The sequence below is a fragment of the Dermochelys coriacea genome, chromosome 2 (genome assembly GCF_009764565.3).
Source record: "Dermochelys coriacea isolate rDerCor1 chromosome 2, rDerCor1.pri.v4, whole genome shotgun sequence".
Classification (NCBI taxonomy): Eukaryota; Metazoa; Chordata; order Testudines; family Dermochelyidae; genus Dermochelys; species Dermochelys coriacea.
The window spans coordinates 162,357,249-162,366,244 of NC_050069.1; positions in this window are offsets into that span (position 1 = coordinate 162,357,249).

The window sequence follows — 8,996 nt, forward strand, 5'->3', positions numbered from 1 at the left end:
CAGGAACACCAGCCTATATAGAAAGCTACAAGTGGGGACTTTCTTTCCAAACCGGATTACAATGGGAGATGTTGAAATGCCCATAGTGATGCTGAGAGACCCAGCATACTCCTTACAGCCATGACTCATGAAACTTACATGGGAAACCTGGACAGCAATAAGAAGTGGTTAAACAACCGGCTGAATAGATAACAGATGACAGTGGAATGTGCCTTTGGCAGATTAAAGGCGCACTGGCGATGCCTTTATGGCAGGCTAGACCTCTATGAGGATAATATTCCCATGGTCACAGCCACATGTTCCATGTTGCATAATCTTTGTGAAGCTGAGGGTGAAAGGATTGCTCAGGGGTGGAGTGTTGAGGCAGACAACTTGGCTGCTGATTTTGAGCAGCCAGATACCAAGCTATCAGAGGGGCCTGGGATGGGGGAGGGGAGATTCGAATCAGGGAGGCTTTGAGGCAACCCTTTGAAAATTGAGAACCAGTAATGTATATCTCTGTGGTTGGTGCTGCAATGTTACATTACATGTAGTTTTCCTAGGAAGCAATGGCGAAGTTTGGGGCCTTACATTCCCGTACGCAAATGATTAAACTGCCTGTGTATGTATTGGTAGTACCTGTTATCTCAATTTGTAGGAAACAAATAAAGATGAGCAACCGTTCAAAAACTTTGCTTTTATTGCACAAGAAAACACACACACATACACACACATAAAGACACTTGGTGGGAAAGGAGGTACCAGGGAAGGGCAGACTTTCACAGCTGCGCATAGGTCCAGATATCATTTTGAAAGTTGTCTGAGGGGGTGGAGTGAAGGGGAAACCGAGAAGACCCAGAAAGCAGAAAGAACTGTCTATGTCTAGACTACCACTTTTGTCAGTATAACTTCTGTTGCTCAGGGGTGCGAAAAAAAAACAACACACCTTGAGCGACATAAGTTACATGGATATAAGCACCACCTCCAGGCCCGCCAAAGATAGATAGCTTCTCCTGTGGACATAGCTACTGCCGCTCGTTGGGGGTCGTTTAATTATGTCAAGGAGAGAGCTCTCTCCCATCAGCATAGAGTGGCTACACAAGAGATCTTACAGTGGCACAGCTGTGCCACTGTATGCTCTCTAGTGTAGACATGGGCCTATGTCCCTTTGTCATTCTACTGTCATTCTTTCTGACCATCTATAGCAGATCATCAGTGAATAAATCAGGAAAGGAGAAACATTTTCCAAGTAATTTTCTGTGTGGATTAAATCTAATTTTGTCATTTGGATTTTAGAAGTTACATATATTTTCAGGATTAACCATAAAAATTAAGTTGCTGTCTAAGATGCATGTGATGTGCACCCTGTAAATCTGTACAGTTCTATGATAAATAACTATACCAATTTTAATTTTCTGCACATTCTGTTTTGCATGCAATTTTTCCTAAAGAAACAACCCTGTGCAAAGAAACTGAAGCTTTCTGTCCAAGAAGATTCCTTCCCTGTGCATGGAATTCATTAGAATATTGAAAGATTTATTGTACCAGTTATGTTTATTGAAAGCCATTAGAAGTGAGAGGCAATCCTTCTGGCTGGCTCACACTTCACATATCTTCAAAAGGTATCTTTTGAAGTGTCAGAAAGACATTTGGAATGATCAAATGTGCGGAAGAAAGTAAAAATAAAGTACATGGCATGCAATACTGAAATAAACTGTGTGTTTGGTAGATATACCTATACAACTATGACGAGATACTGTAAGCTGGGGAATGACAATGTGTAAGAATGCTAATGAGGACTGTAATATCTCTAAACAAAGCCTCCAGGTCCAGCAAGATAGCAAAGGCATAACAAGATACAGAAGCTGGAAGCTGAAGCTAGATACATTCAGACTGGAAGTAAGCTGCAATTTTTTAACATTGAGGGTAGTTAATCTCTGTAACAACTGACCAAGTGGTGTGGTGGCTTCTCCATCTCTGGCAATTTTTAAATCAAGAGTGGAAGTTCTTCTAAAAGATCTGCTTTATTTCAACAACAATTCAGGAAAGTCCTGTGATCTTTGTTATACAGAAGGTCAGATGAATCCCAGTCAGTTTGGAGTTTCATAGAACAAGAGGACACTTACTACTCCAGTTGATCTGGGTGTGAAGGTTCTTTTTCTTTATGTGGAGAACTCAGGCGATATCTGCATTATTTTTTATGAATATTTGTACCTTAGTTTATCTGCTTGATATTATTCTGAGTATATGGAGTTGACCAAAAGAAGCTGTTAGGAAGAGCAAGCAGGAAATGAAACAATGGTCATAGATAGGACACATACAAGAAAACAACTTCAAGGGAAAGGAGTACTTGTGGCACCTTAGAGACTAACAAATTTATTAGAGCATAAGCTTTCGTGAGCTACAGCTCACTTCATCGGATGCATCGGATGAAGTGAGCTGTAGCTCACGAAAGCTTATGCTCTAATAAATTTGTTAGTCTCTAAGGTGCCACAAGTACTCCTTTTCTTTTTGCGAATACAGACTAACACGGCTGCTACTCTGAAACTTCAAGGGAGTAAGGGAACAAAGGCTGGACTATTCAGTGGCAAGATGCTAGTCCCAGGCTCCAACTCCCAGCGATTTTACCAGGGTCACATCCGAGAGATCAAGTGGACCAAGAACAGTTAAAGGGATCCTCCAGGAGAAAAAAAGGGGAGGTGAGTTGCCAGCAGCTACTTGAGGGGTGATGCTGATAGAGAAACAGAGAGAGAGAGGCAGAGAACACCTTTTTTGGTGGTACTCAGAACAGGTCCAAGCAGAGCAGTCCCATCCATAGGATGGACCAGGACAACCGCTCCAGGCCCTGTGCTTTGTGGGGCTCCACGCTTCAGGGGGACGGGGGTCCAGAGCAGCCTGGGGGATTGGTGGGGGGCCTTCAATCAGCCACTGGCCACATACTTCTGGAGGGAAGTTTCTTGCAGGTGTCAAACACTATTAGGCCTGTTGATTTAGCATGGTTGCTAAACAAGGGGCTGTCTAAGAGTAGTAGGACCACATGTCTCCATCCAGGCAGGGGTGAAGATAGTGAATCATGTCACATGAAAAGCGCAGTTGGGACACCAAAGAGGTTTAAGGCACAGCTCATCTTGTACCTATCACACCTTATGTCCTGTGTTCCCTCTAAGCTGCACAGTTACGCAGCTGCTCAAGAGTCAATGAAGTGCTACGCACTCAATTAGCAGAGCAGTGCATATCTGGCGCCCCTCTCCCCGCTGCTCTGCTGCAGCATTGCTCCTGCCTTCTGCCTTGGCGCCCCTGGCCAGCTGCTCCCGGGAGCCTCCTGCTTGCTGTGTAGAGCAGGGTGGGGGGAAGTGGAGGTGCTGATGGTGAGTGTGTCCCCCTCTCTCCATCTCCCACATCCATGTACCCCATCTCTCTCTCACTGTCAGTGTCTCTCTCACAGTACACACTGTGTCTCTCTGACACATAGTCTCTGTCTCACAAACACACACTATTGGTCTCCAACAGTCTCTTACACATACAGTCTCTCTCTCTCACAGTCTGTCTCAAACACATACACACAGTCTCTGTCTTGCACACTAACACACACACACACAAACACTATCTCTTTCACACTCACCTCCCAACACATATTTGTGTTATTGTTGTTACTTCTGGTACTTCCTGCAATGCACATATATTCGCTGTAATTTTATTTTTTTGAAGTGCTGTTATTTTAATTTTTTGACTGGTCTATGCATTTCATAATTTGATTTCTCTCTTATGCTTTATTTTTTGAGTAGTGAGTTCTAAAATGCCTAACCTGTCATGGCCAGAGTAATTACCCCTATGGTAATTAAAAAAATACTTATTATATCTAGGTTTTTTGTTTCTACTGATGGTGCACATTTCCTTGATATTGGAGCACATAAAATTCACTCTTCACATGGATGGAAAAATTAGAGGGAATGTTGCTTGTATCCTCTTAAGAACATAAGAACAGCCATATTGGATCAGACCAATGGTCCATCCAGCCCAAAATCCCATCTTCCGACAGTGGCCAATGCCACGTGCCCCAGAGGGAATGACCAGAACAGTCAATCACCAAGTGATCCATCCTGTTGTCCACTCCCAGCTTCTGGCAGAGAGGCTAGGGACACTTAGATAACAGTGTTGTATCCCTGACCAACCTGGCTAATAGCCATTGATGGATCCATCCTTCATGAACTTATCTAGTTCTTTTTTGAACTCTCTTATAGTTTTGGCATTCACAACATCCCCAGGCAATGAATTCCACAGGTTTACTGTCCATTGTGTGAAGTAGTATTTCCTTTTGTTTTAAACCTGCTGCCTATTCATTTCATTGGGTGATCTCTAGGTTCTTTTGTTATGTGAAGGAGTAAATAACATTTCCTTATTCACTTTCTCCACACCAGTCAAGATTTTATAGACCTCTATTATATCTCCTTAGTCATCTCTTTTCCAAGCTGAAAAGTCCGTCTTTTTAACCTCTCCATATGGAAGCTGCTCCACATCCCTAATCATTTTTGTTGCTCTTCTCTGTACCTTCTACAATTCTAATATATCTTTTTTGAGATGGGGCAACCAGATCTGCATGCAGTAATCAAGATGTGGGTGTGCCATGGATTTATACAGAGATATTATGACATTTTCTGTCTTATTCTGTATCTCTTTTTTGACTGCTGCTGCCCATTGAGTGGCTGTTTTCAGAGAACTATCCATGATGACTCCAAGATCTCTTTATTGGGTGGTAACAGCTAATTTAGACCCCATCATTTTGTATGTACACTTGGAATTATGTTTTCCAATGTACATTATTCTGCATTTATCAACATTGAATTTCATCTGCCCTTTTGTTGCCCAGTCACCCAGTTTTGTGAAATTCCTTTGTAACTCTTCAAAGTCTGCTTTGGACTTAACTGTCTTGAGTAGTTTTAGATCATCTGCAAATTTTGCCACCCTTCTGTTTACCCCTTTTTCCAGATCATTTATGAGTATGTTGAACAGCACTGTTCCCAGTACAGAACACTGAGGAAACACCTCCATTTACCTCTCTCCATTCCGAAAACTGACCATTTATTCCTATCTTTTATTTCCTATCTTTTAACCAGTTATTGATCCATGAGAGAACCTTCCCTCTTATCCCATGACAGCTTACTTTGCTTAAGAGTCTTTGGTGAGGGACCTTATCAAAGGCTTTCTAAAAATCTATGTACAATATATCCACTGGATCACCCTTGGCCTTTTTTGTTAACCCCTTCAAAGAATTCTAAAATATTGGTGAGCCATGATTTCCTTTTCTACATATGAACAGGAGACTGAGATTAAGAAAGCTACTGGAAAATTATTATCATTTATTATTTGTATTACCATAAGACCTAGGAGTCCCAGTCAAGGAGCAGGATCCCATTGTATGAAGTGTTGTACAAATACAGAACAAAAAGACAGTCCCTGCCTCAAAGAGTTTATAATCTGAGCCCTGGTCTACACTACGGGGTTAGGTCGAATTTAGCCGGATTAGGTCAATTTTAAAATGAATGTGTCTACACAACCAACCCCGTTCCGTCAACCTAAAGAGCTCTTAAAATCGACTTCTGTACTCCTCCCCAGTGAGGGGAGTAGTGCTAAAATCGACCTTGCTGGGTCGAATTTGGGGTAGTGCAGACGCAGTTCGATGGTATTGGCCATCCCAGAGTGCTCCAATGTGACTGCTCTGGACAGCACTTTGAACTCCGATGCACTAGCTACGTACACAGGAAAAGCCCCGGGAAATTTTGAATTTCATTTCCTGTTTCGTCAGCATGGTGAGCTCAGCAGCACAGGTGACCATGCAGTCCCCCCAGAATTGCAAATGAGCTGCAGCATGGACAGAAAGAGAGACACTGGATCTGATTGCTGTATGAAGAGAAGAACCTGTGCAGGCTAAACTCCGATCAAAAAGAAGAAATGCTAATATATATGCCAAAATTGCACAGGGCATGGTGGAGAGAGGCTACAACAGGGACACACAGCAGTGCCGCGTGAAAGTTAAGGAGCTCAGGCAAGCCTACCAAAAGACAAAGGAGGCAAACGATCGCTCTGGGTCAGAGCCCTCTACATGCCACTTCTATGATCAGCTGCATGGCATTTCAGGGGGATGACCCTACCACTACCCCACCACCTGCAAAGGGGGAGTCTCACGCAGCAGGGAGGAGGATTTTGTGGATGAGGAAGAGGAGGAGAATGCGCAGCAGGCAAGCGGTGAATCTGTTCTCCCCAGCAGCCAGGACCTTTTCATCACCCTGGAGCCAATACCCTCCCCGACACTGAAGCCGGAGAAGGCACCTCTGCTGAGTGCACATTTGTAACTAGAGTACAGGGTTTAAAAGCAATAGTGTTTAATGTTTGATTTGCCCTGAAGACTTGGGATGCCTTCACGGCCAGTACAGCTACTGGAAAAGTCTATTAACATGTCTGGGGATGTAGCGGGAATCCTTTAGGGAGATCTCCATGAAGCTCTCCTGGAGGTATTCTGAAAGCCTTTGCAGAAGGTTTCTGGGGAGGGCTGTCTTATTTCGTCCTTCACGGTAGGACACTTTACCACACCAAGCCAGTAAAAAGCAGTCTGGAATCATTGCAGCACAAAGCATGGCGGCAGCTGGTCCTGGGTTTTGGTTGCATTCAAGCAACATTCGGTCTATATCTTTCTGTGTTAACCTCAGGAGAATGATATCATTCATGGTCACCTGGTTGAAATAGGGGAATTTTTGTAAGGGAACAGTAAAAGGACCCCATTCATGCTGGGCAGCCTGGACAGTAGTAAGGAGCAGTTCAACCATAGGCTGAGCAAGTGCAGAATGGTGGTAGAACTTGCCTTTGGACATTTAAAAGCTCGCTGGCACTGTTTGCTGACTAGGTTAGACCTCAGCGCAACCAACATTCCCATTGTTATTGCTGCTTGCTGTGTGCTCCGTAATATCTGTGAGAGTAAGGGAGACGTTTATTGCGGGGTGGGAGGTTGAGGCAAATTGCCTGTCGGCCTATTTTGAGCAGCCAGACCCCAGGGCGATTAGAAGAGCACAGATAGGCGCGCTGTGCATCTGAGAGGCTTTGAAAACCAGTTTCATGACTGGCCAGGCCGCGTGCGCTCGCGCTCTCGCTCTGTGTGTGTGCGCGCGCGCGCGTGTATTCTTGCTGCAAACCCACCCCCTTTGTTGATTTTAATTCCCTGTAAGCCAACCACCCTTCCCCCTTCGATCATAGCTGGCAAAGGAAATACAGTAACTATTGTTTTGAAACCATGCATTCTTTCTTTCTTTCTTTAAAAAAAAAAAAAAGGTGATATAACTGACAAGGTACCCCGGGTTGGGTGGGGTGCGGGAGGAGGGAAGGACAAGGCCACATTGCTTAGTGTAGCCACACTACAATCAAAACTGTTTGAATGACAGCCTTCTGTTGCTTGGGCCATCCACTGGAGTGGAGTGGCTGGGTGCCCAGAGGGGTGGGGCCCCCGCATTCTTGGGTGTCTGGGTGAGAAGGATATGGAACTTGGGGAGGAGGGCAGGTGGTTATACAATGGATGCAGTGGAGGTCTCTGCTCTTGTTGGCTTTCCTGCAGCTCCAACAGACGCTTCATCATTTCCGTTTGCTCCCCCATTAGCCTCAGCATTGCCTGCTGCCTCTGCTCTTTGTGCTCACTTTATGCTTTCCTGGCCTCTGCCACTGAATGCCTCCATGCATTAAGCTGTGCCCTATCAGTGCGGAAGGACTGCGTGAGCTTGGAAAACATGTTATCGCAGGTGTGTTTTTTTCGCCTTCTAATCTGCGATAACCTCAGGGACGGACATGATAGGAGGAGCATAGAAACATTTGCACCTGGGAGGAGATAAAGAGGAAGTGTAAAATTTAAGATGATGCATTTCTGAGAACAAAAGACAGACTCACAGTGAATCAAGCAATTCACAGCACATGTGGTTTAGGTAGAAGGTTGCATTTTGCCTTTTATATTGAGCGCCTGCCGGTATGGTGACGCATCACACACGGCTGGGCAACAGAATTCCGTTTCCAGGCAGCTATGGTAAGCCTTTTGGAACGGGGGGTTGGCTTCTTCTGCCTTCATACCATGGGAATGGTTTCAAACTGCAGCGCTATCATTTCCCATAGCAAGCAATGCCGGTTGGGTTTCACTGGAGGGGCTGCGGGTTTTGGGTGAATGTGCAGCATACACTCCCCCCACCCCACCGCATGGCTATTCTCTGGGATGATCCCTTTTAGCCAAGCGCAAACTTCATGAGCCATGGGAGCAAGGGGTAGGCTGGGTCTCCAAGGATAACTATTGGCATTTCAACATCCCCAACAGTAATTTTCTGGTCTGGGAAGTAAGTCCCTTCTTGCAACTGCTCAAGCAGCCCTGAGTTCCTAAAGATGGGAGCGTCGCGCACCTTTTCAGGCCATTTCATGTCGATGTTGGTGAAATGTCCCTTATGATCCACCAGTGCTTGCAGCACCATTGAGAAGTACCCCTTGTAGTTTACCTACTGGTTGGCAAGGTGGTCCGGTGCCAAGATAGGGATATGTGGTCCGTCTATCGCCCCACACAGTTAGGGAACCCCATTGCAGCAAAGCCAGTATGAACTGCACATTTCCCAGAGTCACTGCCCTTAATAGCAGAACGTCAGTGATTGCATTGGCTACTTGGATCAAAGCAGTCCCCACAGTAGAATTGCCCACTCCAAATTGATTCCCGACTGACCGGTAGCAGTCAGGCGTTGCAAGCTTCCACAGAGCTATCGCCACTCGCATCTCAACTGTGAGGACAGCTGTCATCTTGGTATTCCTGCGCTTCAGGGCGGGGGGAAAACAACTCACAAAGTTCCAGGAAAGTGGCCTTATGCATGCGAAAGTTTCACAGCCACTGTGAATCATCCCATACCTGCAACGCTATGCGGTCCCAGCAATTTGTGCTTGCTTGCTGGGCCCAGAATCGGCGTTCCACTGTATCAACCAGCCCCACGGCCGCCATGATGTCCCAATTG